This window comes from Cupressus sempervirens, chromosome 3 (assembly GCF_028749045.1).
Source record: "Cupressus sempervirens isolate cs-2001-9-10 chromosome 3, ASM2874904v1, whole genome shotgun sequence".
Lineage (NCBI taxonomy): Eukaryota > Viridiplantae > Streptophyta > Pinopsida > Cupressales > Cupressaceae > Cupressus > Cupressus sempervirens.
Window position 1 is genome coordinate 464,934,307 of NC_143120.1, and position 10,335 is coordinate 464,944,641.

A 10,335-nucleotide genomic window follows, 5' to 3' on the forward strand; every position below is an offset into this window, starting at 1 on the left:
ACCTTCCAATTTTTATCATTAAAAGTAACTACACAACCCTCATCAGCGAGTTGCTCGGCTGAAATTAAATTTCTACTCAGCCTTGGAACATGTCTTACCTCATGTAGTAGCCAATGATTCCCATTCTGCAACTTAATCTTAATTTTTCCCTTTCGAACAATCTGACAGGGTTAATTATCCCCCAAATAAACAAGCCCTAAATCCCCTTGGACATAATCAATGAAATAGCCAATTGTAGGGCCCATTTATTGTTGCACCAAAAGCCATGACTATTAGTGAACATGGAACACCACATAATTAACCACCTGTGGGCAGGGGAGCACATTGCATCACCCAACAATCTCTCCCTCGACGCGCATACCAGGTGCTTACGCGGGTCGGGAAGGCATCGGGGAGATTTGAACCCATGAACAAGCCAAAACCAGAATCTAAAACCTATGAATCATCAACACTCTCTAAAGATAGAAGCAAAGCATCCTCTTCGGATTTGTTACTTACCACATTTGCCTCCTTGTCTCCATCTGATTTATCTCCTTCATTTTTCTTTCGATTCCAACAATCTTTCTTTTTGTGCCCTGGTTTCCCCCGGTACCAGCAATCATTTGGTCCTCTCGATTGAGACCTCCTCCCCTTTGACTTTCCTTTTGATTTCTCACGATTTTCAATGTTATTTCCTCTCTCAGTTGTTCTACCCCTACTTTGTGCATTCAAAGGACTTCCTGATGTAGATCCACCTGAAGACTTTCTACGAGTTTCCTCACTTAAAATAACACCGATCATATCATCATATTTTAGGGTACTAGATCTAGGAATAGAATTACTCACCGCCATTACCAAGCCATTCCAGCTTTCAGGCAAAGAACACAAAATCAAGAGAGCCCTAATTTCTTCATCAAAATTGATACCCATAGAAGATAACTGACTAGTAATAATATTCAACTCATTTAAATGATCTGCAACAGATCCACCTTCTGCCATTTTCATATTAAATAAACGCTTCATGAGAAATACCTATTTGAAGCGGAGGGCTTTTCATACAGTGTCGCTAGGATTTTCATCAAATCTTTTGTCGTATTTGCTTTTGTAATATTAAATGCCACCGATGGTACCAAGCATAACCAAATGCTTCCGAGTGCCTTTCTGTCCAAAAGATCCCATTCAGCCTCTGAAATAGTTCCCTGATTCTTGGCTTTGTCTTCCAACGGCTTCCATAAATCCTTCTGATATAGATAGTCTTCCATTTGCATCTTCCATAACTGAGAGTTCTACCCATTAAACCTGTCAACCCTCAGCTTACCCTCATCAGCCATCACTCCCACTCAACCATGAGACTCCCACTTAACCGTGAGACTTTCCTGCAGAGGATAACTGAAAGACAACCTTGCTTTGATACCACTTGTTACGATAAACCACAGACAAAAATAAAAAACTACATGCAAATATAACCAATAACAGAAAATAATAGATCACACAGAAATGAACACAAGACAGTAAGATTTAACGTGGTTCACCCAATCCCTGGGCTACGTCCACCAAACAGCAAGTCCGATCTTATTACAATCTAGTGATTACAACCTGATTACAATCCGTAATCCCTTATAGCTCAATACCACCGCAAGAACCAATTTCACATCACAACATAATGAAAAATACCTAACCCTAAACTCTTTTATACAAGTATTTTATTCATTTTAGGGTTACAACATGTCGGCCATATGTCGGCCATAATATGTCGGCTACCATGTCGGCCACGACCCAAAATATTTATGAAGTATGTACAATACTTCCTTGATCAGGCACCATAATCTAACACCATTTAGTTAGATGCCTTGTGAGTACTGTGCATGACAACATATATTTTAATGGATCAATCTTGGATATTAGTTGCATAGTGTGGCTTAACATATAATGACGTAGCTTATGAGTAGCAAAGACCACAACTAAGAAAGCCTTTTCCATTGGTGTGTAATTGAGCTCGCACCCAACTAGAGAGCGACTGATGTAGTAAATAGCCCTTTCCTTTCCTTCATCATCAAGTTGTGCTAAAAGAGCACCTAGTGCTGTTGGGGTAGTTGTGATGTATAATTTGAGTGGGCATCTTGCAACTGGAGGAACCAAAATAGGTGGATTAGCCAAGTACTGCTTGATCAGTTCAAAGTTACCTTGGCAAATAGGATCCCACTTGAAGTTTGATCCTATTTGAGTAAATGTGTAAATGGTTGACACTTATCAACGAGCTGGGAGATGAATCTTCTGAGTGATTGTAGTTTCCCTTGGAGAGAGCGAAGTCTAAGTGTCTTAGGAGGAGCCATATCCATGATGGCCTTGACTTTTTTAGGGTCAATCTCAATACCATGTCATGATACAATGAACCCCGAGAGCTTTCCAATTATAATGTCGAAGACACATTTCTTAGGGTTGACGATGAGATGATACTTAGCCAATTGATCAAACACTTCCTCAAGGTGAGATAAGTGATCAAGGGCATTAAGAGATTTGACTAGAATATCATCTATATAATCCTCAAGAGTTTTATGAATTAGGTCATGGAAGATGACCATCATGGCATGTTGATATGTTGCCCCGACATTCTTTAATCCGAATGACATCAAGTTATAACAAAATGTCCCCCAAGGGGTGGTAAATGTTGTCTTATGCTGATCTGCCTCTGCTATCTGAATATGATTGTTTCCTGAGAAACCATCCATGAGTGACAAGAACTCATGGCCTGCAATGAGATCAACAATCATGTCTATGTTTGGCAACGAGAAATCATCCTTTGGGCAAACTTTGTTGAGATCTCCGAAGTTTGTGCAAATCCTAATATCACTAGAAGGATTCATGACAGGTACCATGTTGGAGATCCATTCTGAATAGTCAATCGGGCAATTGATCTTCGCCTCTAGTAGTTTTTCTAGCTTTGCTTTAACCAATAAAGAAACTTTGGGATGCATCTTACAATTTTTTTGATTAACAGGCTTAGCCTTTGGATCCATGGCCAAATGGTGCACCACTAATTTGGGGTCCAACCTTGGCATGTATTTATAGGACCATGCAAAGCAACCAAAATTTTCATGAAGGACTTTGATGAAAACATTTGCTTGTTCAGGTGGTAGAGATGCTACAATGTATGTGATCTTTGGTACCTCTGTTAGACTAATATTGACCAATTTGGTTTCTTCTGTCAAGACTAATGATATTGTAGGCCTATGATCCTGTGGTAGAAGGATGAAATCTCCATCCTCGGGTGCCTCAAAAAGGTTTTCGTCATTGGATGCATCTTTTATTTTCTTTTCAGTTTTTGAGTCATTCAATGGTGCTCCAAAAGAGTTTTCACTAGAGGATGCTTTTGTTTTTGTTTTTTGATTTTTAGTTTCGTTTTTATGTTCAATTTCGTGACTAGAGATTTCCTCCTCCTCAAAATAACCTTTTGGATCCAAATTGTAGACATAAGCGGATTGCGGAGGTTGTTTCTTGTGTGGTTTTCAACCCCCATGAATCTGAGGAGTGCATGCTCTGTGGATAATTTGTCAACACGGACAACACTTGCTTGGTTCCAATCAATGAGTTCATGGTGAGCGAGTGGTAAGTCTATAAGATTTAGGGATAATTGATAGAGCACAAAGGCTCCTAGGATAATTTCATCAAGGAAGATATGTCATAGGCTTTCTTTTCTACTTCCTTAGGAATGTCTCGACCTCAACATGATTGTTTTGGATGTTTATGAAGGCATGACCCTCTTTCGTGGTGCCCCTAGTTGTGGGGAGTCTGTAACCTAATCCTATCTTTTTCTTTTCTTTGTATGCTTCCATAGGCTGCCTAATGCCTGACTCTTGATGACCTAGACCACCTCCTTGATAATCCCATTGCTCAGTAGCAAGGCGATGTGACCATGGGTATTTTTGTTTGAAGTGATCAAGAAGTTCTTCACTTTTTGGAGGTGGCTCTCTACATAGCCATGTACTAATGTCAGGCATTGTTTCCTCTCCGTCGAGGATACCTTTGGTAACAAATGTGGTAGGTCCTAGTTATCTAAGTTGAGGGGTTGTATCTAGCTTTGGCCCCTGATATGTAGGGCACCCTTGAGTATGTGGATCAAGGGGTAGAGCACTGACAACAAAAGCCTTAGAAAGATTGTATTCTTCGCAACCTTGGTAGTTGATCTTAACCGTGGAAAGGGTGGAGGCTAAAATGGTATTTGGATCATGGCAGGTGCCAAAGGAACTAGCCATGGTGTGGCCAATTTTGATTCCAAGACAATGATTGGTGTATGAAGCTTCTACCACATTGCAATAAGAAAAGGGTTAGGGATCTGCGTGGATGGTTATCTCAATGCCATTATGCAGAAACTTGATGCACTAATGATATGTGGATGGAACAACCTTCATGGTGTGAATCCATGGTTGACCAAGGAGGATGTTGTATGGAAGGTTAAGATCAACTACTTGACAAACTATTTTTTGAGTAGCTGGGCCAACTTTGAGAGGTAGCAAGATGGTTCTTTTAGTGGTGCGCTCTAAGTTTTCATACGCTTTGATGCTGACAACCTCATTAAGGATATTTGCCTCAATGTATCCTGCCTATTTGATGAATTTTAAAGTGCATAGATTCAGAGCTGATCCATTGTCTATTATGACCCATTTGACTACAAAGTTAGAAACCATGACAACTATGTGAAGTAGAAGTATATGATCAGGCTCGACTATTGGGATGTCGAAAGTTTTGAAGGACAGAGCACATGATGTGGATAGGTGGCTGACCAAGTTGCAAAACTTGGTGGCGTTGACATCGGCAGGGATGCGTGACTCATGGAGAGTACTGTCAAGGATCTCTTGATAAAGTGGGCTTGTATGTAAGTGATCTAAAATGGAAATATGAGCTGACATATTTCCAAGGTGTTCCAAGATGTTATATTGTGGTCCTAATGGGGGTGGTCTTGATGAAGGTGGTCTCAATGGGGTAGATACAGATGAGCTAGCTATGTTGAGTCAAGCTTGTCGTGTGGTGGCCGCACATTGGGATTCTGGTCCTTTGATATTTATAACATTTATAGAAGGCTTGACTTCTAATATGCATCTGATGAGGTTTCCATAGTCCAAGTATGCTGAGGTATAATTTTGAGATTTGTCTCGGTTATCACCTTATTTTTTTTGAGCATTGTTGGGTTTGTTATTGACAGGAGTGTTTGCAGGTGCTTTTCTTGTGTTTGTGTTTTGGGGAGGGAAAGTATTTTGGTATATCAGTAACCGTGCATTTGGTGAGGCATGTGCCCCCATTGTGATCTCTTTTTGATCAATAAGGTCTTGGACATAGTCCTTGAGTTACATGCATTTGAGGGTGGTATGCCCCTTGACACGATGAAATTTGCAGAACTCATTATCCTTATACCAGGATGCCCTAGAATAATTATGTTCTAAAGGTTGTGTCTATGGATGTCGAATAAGGTTATCCTTGGCTAGTTTCTCAAAAATTGTATCAAGGGGTGCACCCAACGGGGTGTATACACAAGGTTGCCTCTAAACACATGGTTTTGGTCTAGCTGAAAGTGTGATAGCGTTAGTTTGATTTTGATGGCTAGGTACTTGGACATTGTGTTGATTGTTTTGTACAAGTGGTTGCTGATAGATTGGTGGTTGTTGTTGATAAGTTTGTTGAGAAAACATGTTGGGTATGCTGGACGCTACTTCAACGACATGTACATGTCGAGTGTCGGTGACGCCATCAGTAACTATGTTCTTATTTTTGTTCCAGTACCATAGTTTGTCATTGTTTGGACCGCGATCTTGGGTGTGTTCCTTGTAAATCTTGATGACACCATCTTTGATGAGCCCCTGCTCAAGTCCCATCCCTTTTTCCTTAATGTCTTTATACATTTGTAAGCAGTTCATAACCATGTGATGGGAAAGACTAGGATGCGTGTTCTTAATGAACATCTTGACAAGGTGATGTTTGGGGATGGTGCATGAGATCCAAGTTGTGAGAGTTTTCCATCGTTGTAGGTATTTTGCGAGGTTTTCTCCTCCTTTATGTTTGGTATGAACTAGATCTACTATAGATAACTTAGTCTTGACCAAATGAGCATACTGAGCCACAAAGGCTTTAGAGAGATTGACAAAATTTTTAATGGTGCCTTGGGGTATACAACCAAACCATTCAAGGGTGGGGCCCCCAAGGCTTTTCAAAAAAAATTGCATGAGGAAAACATCATTATAGGCCACTTCCTGACAGTGCATATAGAATTCTTTGACGTGTATGATTGGGTCACCTTTCCCCCTAAATTTATCAATTTTGGGGTTTCAAAGTGTTTAGGAAAAGACGTCATCGTAATGGTCTTGTCAAATAGGTATGCACAATCATTTTCAAATTTGAAAGTTTTGGATTTTGTTCCATCTTTGAGGGATTTGAGAGCATTTTTCATCTCTTCCCATTCAGAGTTCATAGGCGGGATAACGGGTGCCCTCAATTGTGGTGCCCTTGGTGTGAGGTATGTAGCGGATGACGAAGGTTGATACGAAAAACCTTGACTGCCATATGGTGATTGTTGAAATATGGGTTGCACAATTATTGGGATGAATGCTATTGGTTGTTGGAATGGGATTTGGGCATACTGCTGCATCTGCTGGGTAGACTGTTGATGGGGGAGTTGTGGTTGGGGGACATAGGTGTGGGGTTGATGTTCGACTAGATAACTCTGCGTAGATGCTTAGACACTATTGGTGTGATGATTGCAGTTGAAAAGGTGGTAGTGTGGATAGTACATGGGCCATGCTTTGAGAATGTATACCTTGCCCAATATATGTTGGTTGTGCTCCTGCATGAGAAAGTAATTAAGTGTTAATGGGTGCTAGGTAATTGATGTGAGGAAGGGTGTTTAAAGCCAAGTGTTGTGATAAAGGGATGGCTTGGCTATTGCCTAAGGATGTCATAGAAAAGTAGTTGGTAATGGGTGGTAATGAATAGACTTGAGGTGAAAGGGATGGATGTGTAATAACCCTCCTCAAATCTGCCCTGAAAAATGCTGATGAAAGCTCAAAGAATTTCATCAAACAATTCACATGCAAGGGACGTATGACTGATATAGTATTTCAGCTAGCTTCAAATTACTTTTTTTACAATTTGCATCGATGAAAATCTTGTGCTAGAAGACTACAATGGACTACACAATGACCTAACATGAGTGTGCTACTAATTTTGACAATATTCACTGCATATATATGATCTAAGCATGAGAAATGAATGCCTATAGCCAACTGGCATTTTTACAAATAGTTGGTATGCAAACTAACTAGTTGATAAATAATGATATTAAATTGATTAAATGACACCAGCAACTATTATCTTCTTAATTGCAATGAAAATTACAATGCTCATGAAATATGGCCAAGACTTTGGCATTTACATGGATTACAAAATGATAATGCTGGTATAATGCACACTTAAAGCTGAAAGCTTATAACACCCTAAAAACAATACTAACAAAAGAACCTGGTTGTAGATGGCTGAAATAATTTCCTTCTATGCTGCCCCTTCTGCTTTGCTTTTTTCGAAATGCTTTTTCGGCCTACTTTTTCGTACCCACTTTTTTAGCCTGCTTTTTCGGTTTCGCTTTTTTCGAACAGCTTTTTTCGTACCTGCTTTTTCAGCCTGCTTTTTCGGTTTCGCTTTTTCGGACTGCTACTATGTTGAATCTCAAGACCATATCTTTCAATGGCATCAAGATTTCCAGCTTGAAGGGATTTCGTCCTCCAAACTATTGAGACATAATCTCCAGAAAATTTCTCAATTTCTTTGATATTTCCAAGCCTGCTTAAAAGAAGCTCTTCCATTTCTTTTATAGTGTTCTCACAAGAGCTCCATCCTTCTTTTTCTCAATGTGGGATAAAACATAACTCCCTTTATGTAACTTCTGTCTCCAATGTGTTATAAAATAAAGGGGACTCTTTTAATTTAAATATTTCCCACAAACTATAGTCTATGCATTAATAAAGTTAAATATTTAAATTTAACTTTATAAAATAGCTTTATCAATGCAAAACAAATCTTATCAATGATAAACAAGTCTTCTTGCCGATTTTAAACAATTACCATTGACATACCGCTGCCATTGAATGTCCACCCATGCCCAAGATGACTTACTATGAATAGTAAGTATGCCCAAAGTTGCCTCAAAACCCCTCAGAAAGACCTGCAACTGAAATTATCTAGGCCAAATGGCCTCTAAGCCCCTTTAATGTCTTGGTTAGCCTACGAGACCGGGGAAATAGGCTAGCGACAACATCATGCTATGAATGCTAAAAAGGGGACATCACAGGATGTGATTGAGGTATAGGCATGGATGTAGTGCTAAAGGGAATACTAGTGACAGACCCTCGTGCTTGTCCAAAACTCCAAGGTCCCAATTGAAGTGAGGCAAAGGTACTTTGGCTATTCACAAATGGATTGATAGTGATGTTGGGTGGGATGGAAGATGAAGTACTCGACCCTAATGGAGGCATTCTTTTAATGTACTGGGATGTGGATTGGATGTTTGTAGCACTAGTGAATGGATTGGATGTGTTTTGTGATAGAAGGGAAAATGCAATGTTGCTAGGTGGAAAAGGAGTATATTGTGAAACAGGGATAAAGGTGGTAGAAGTAGATGTATATGGTATAATTGTGGTTGGTTGGGATGTGGTATGGACTAAGGGTTGAGTGATGATGGTTTGATTGTTTTGTGGAATAGGAGCATTGACTTGGGTTGATGGGATATTCAGGTTTATTGGTTCTATTTGTGTTGGTTGGTATCTGTCGCTTGATAAAAAGAAGGGATCTTGAGGGGCAAATGGCCCTGTGGATGGTGGTTGCCATCCAAACAGAGGATGCACAGGATATGTAATGTTGGTAGGTGGTGGTCTTCCAAAATCAAAAGCACCGACATTATCCCTTAAGAAGTTTTCCGTGATGGTCTCCCTATTTCAATCTATGATGGCATTAACAATGGTTACGTGTCCAGGTTGATTCATGAAAGCATCAATGTCTAGTGCAACACCTAATTCTTCTAGAATTTGCGGTGGTGGATTTGGTGGTACTATGGAGACTACGGGGTATGGCTATGCCCAAGCTGTGCTACTGCTAAGACTAGGATCCATGTCCTTCTTTTTTTGTTTATTCTTACCAAGAAGTGTGGTAGTTGGCATGAAATGATAACTTCCCTAAGGATGGAGTTCAAAAAATATGGAGGCAAATATACGAGAGGAGGTGATTAATCTAGATATGACTAGGGTGGAGGGACTTTCTAAGATGCAAAGAAGAATGTGTGGGAATGATCCTAATGATATCTAGGGAACCTTAATGATATGGTGCTAAGTAAAAGAGAGTATGTTTCACTTATGTGTGATCTTGAAATGTGACAGTGATATCAACTCTAAGGTAGCCTTGTGACCTTTTGAAAGACAAATGGTGATCAAGTGTGTAGCCCAACCTTTTGCTCAAGGTGATGAGGGACACAAACAAGAAGGGTAGCTTATCTTAAACAATGCTTAGTTCAAGAATAACTATGATAGTGTGATGGATGGAGGTCTCTAGGGTAAATAATTCTTAGTGAGGTATACGAAATGCTAAAGTGATGAGTAAATAATGGAGGATGTTTGGACCTATGATGCTTATTTTAGATGATTTTTGAAAACCTAAGATTGATGACAATAAGGGAGGGGATGAGTCTAAAAAATGGTTAAATAGGATGAGGAGCTATATGAAAAACTAAGCCTATTAGGGGGTAAGTGCATAAGTGCTTGTGGAAAAAGAAGGACCTAATCAAAGTAAGTAACGCTAGAGGTATCAATAAGGCTGTGGTAAACACCAAGTCTGAGAGTTAGTTCTGAATTTTGTAATCCCACTCAGTTTGTAATGCAACGTTAGCACTGTCTTTCTCAATTTGATCTAGTTTAGTGATCCTTGGGTCAAGGGTATGCCTTTTGCATTCTGTTTCTATTTCTTTGTAAGCTGGTATTTTTGGAAGTTTAGCCTTTGTGGACTTGCTCTTTGGTAGGCCTGACATAAGATAACTTTATGGGGTTTATCACAATTGTGGGTTTGTAAGGTAGTAACTACGCTAAGTATACCATTTTACCTTAGGTTGAAAAACATAAATGATTGGGGAGTAGTTCTCAAGAAATGGTGTTTTATATAAAAAGGGAAAAGTGGTTTGGTTTAGGATATAAGTAGCGAAGTGGGATAACTAGGCCTAGGATTGTTGCAAATAGACTTGCTACCAATCCTTTGCAAATGGTAAGGACAATCTTGGTTTGAAGATGAATTTTTGTGGAGTGCTCACAAAGAAAGTTTTCAACAAGAAAA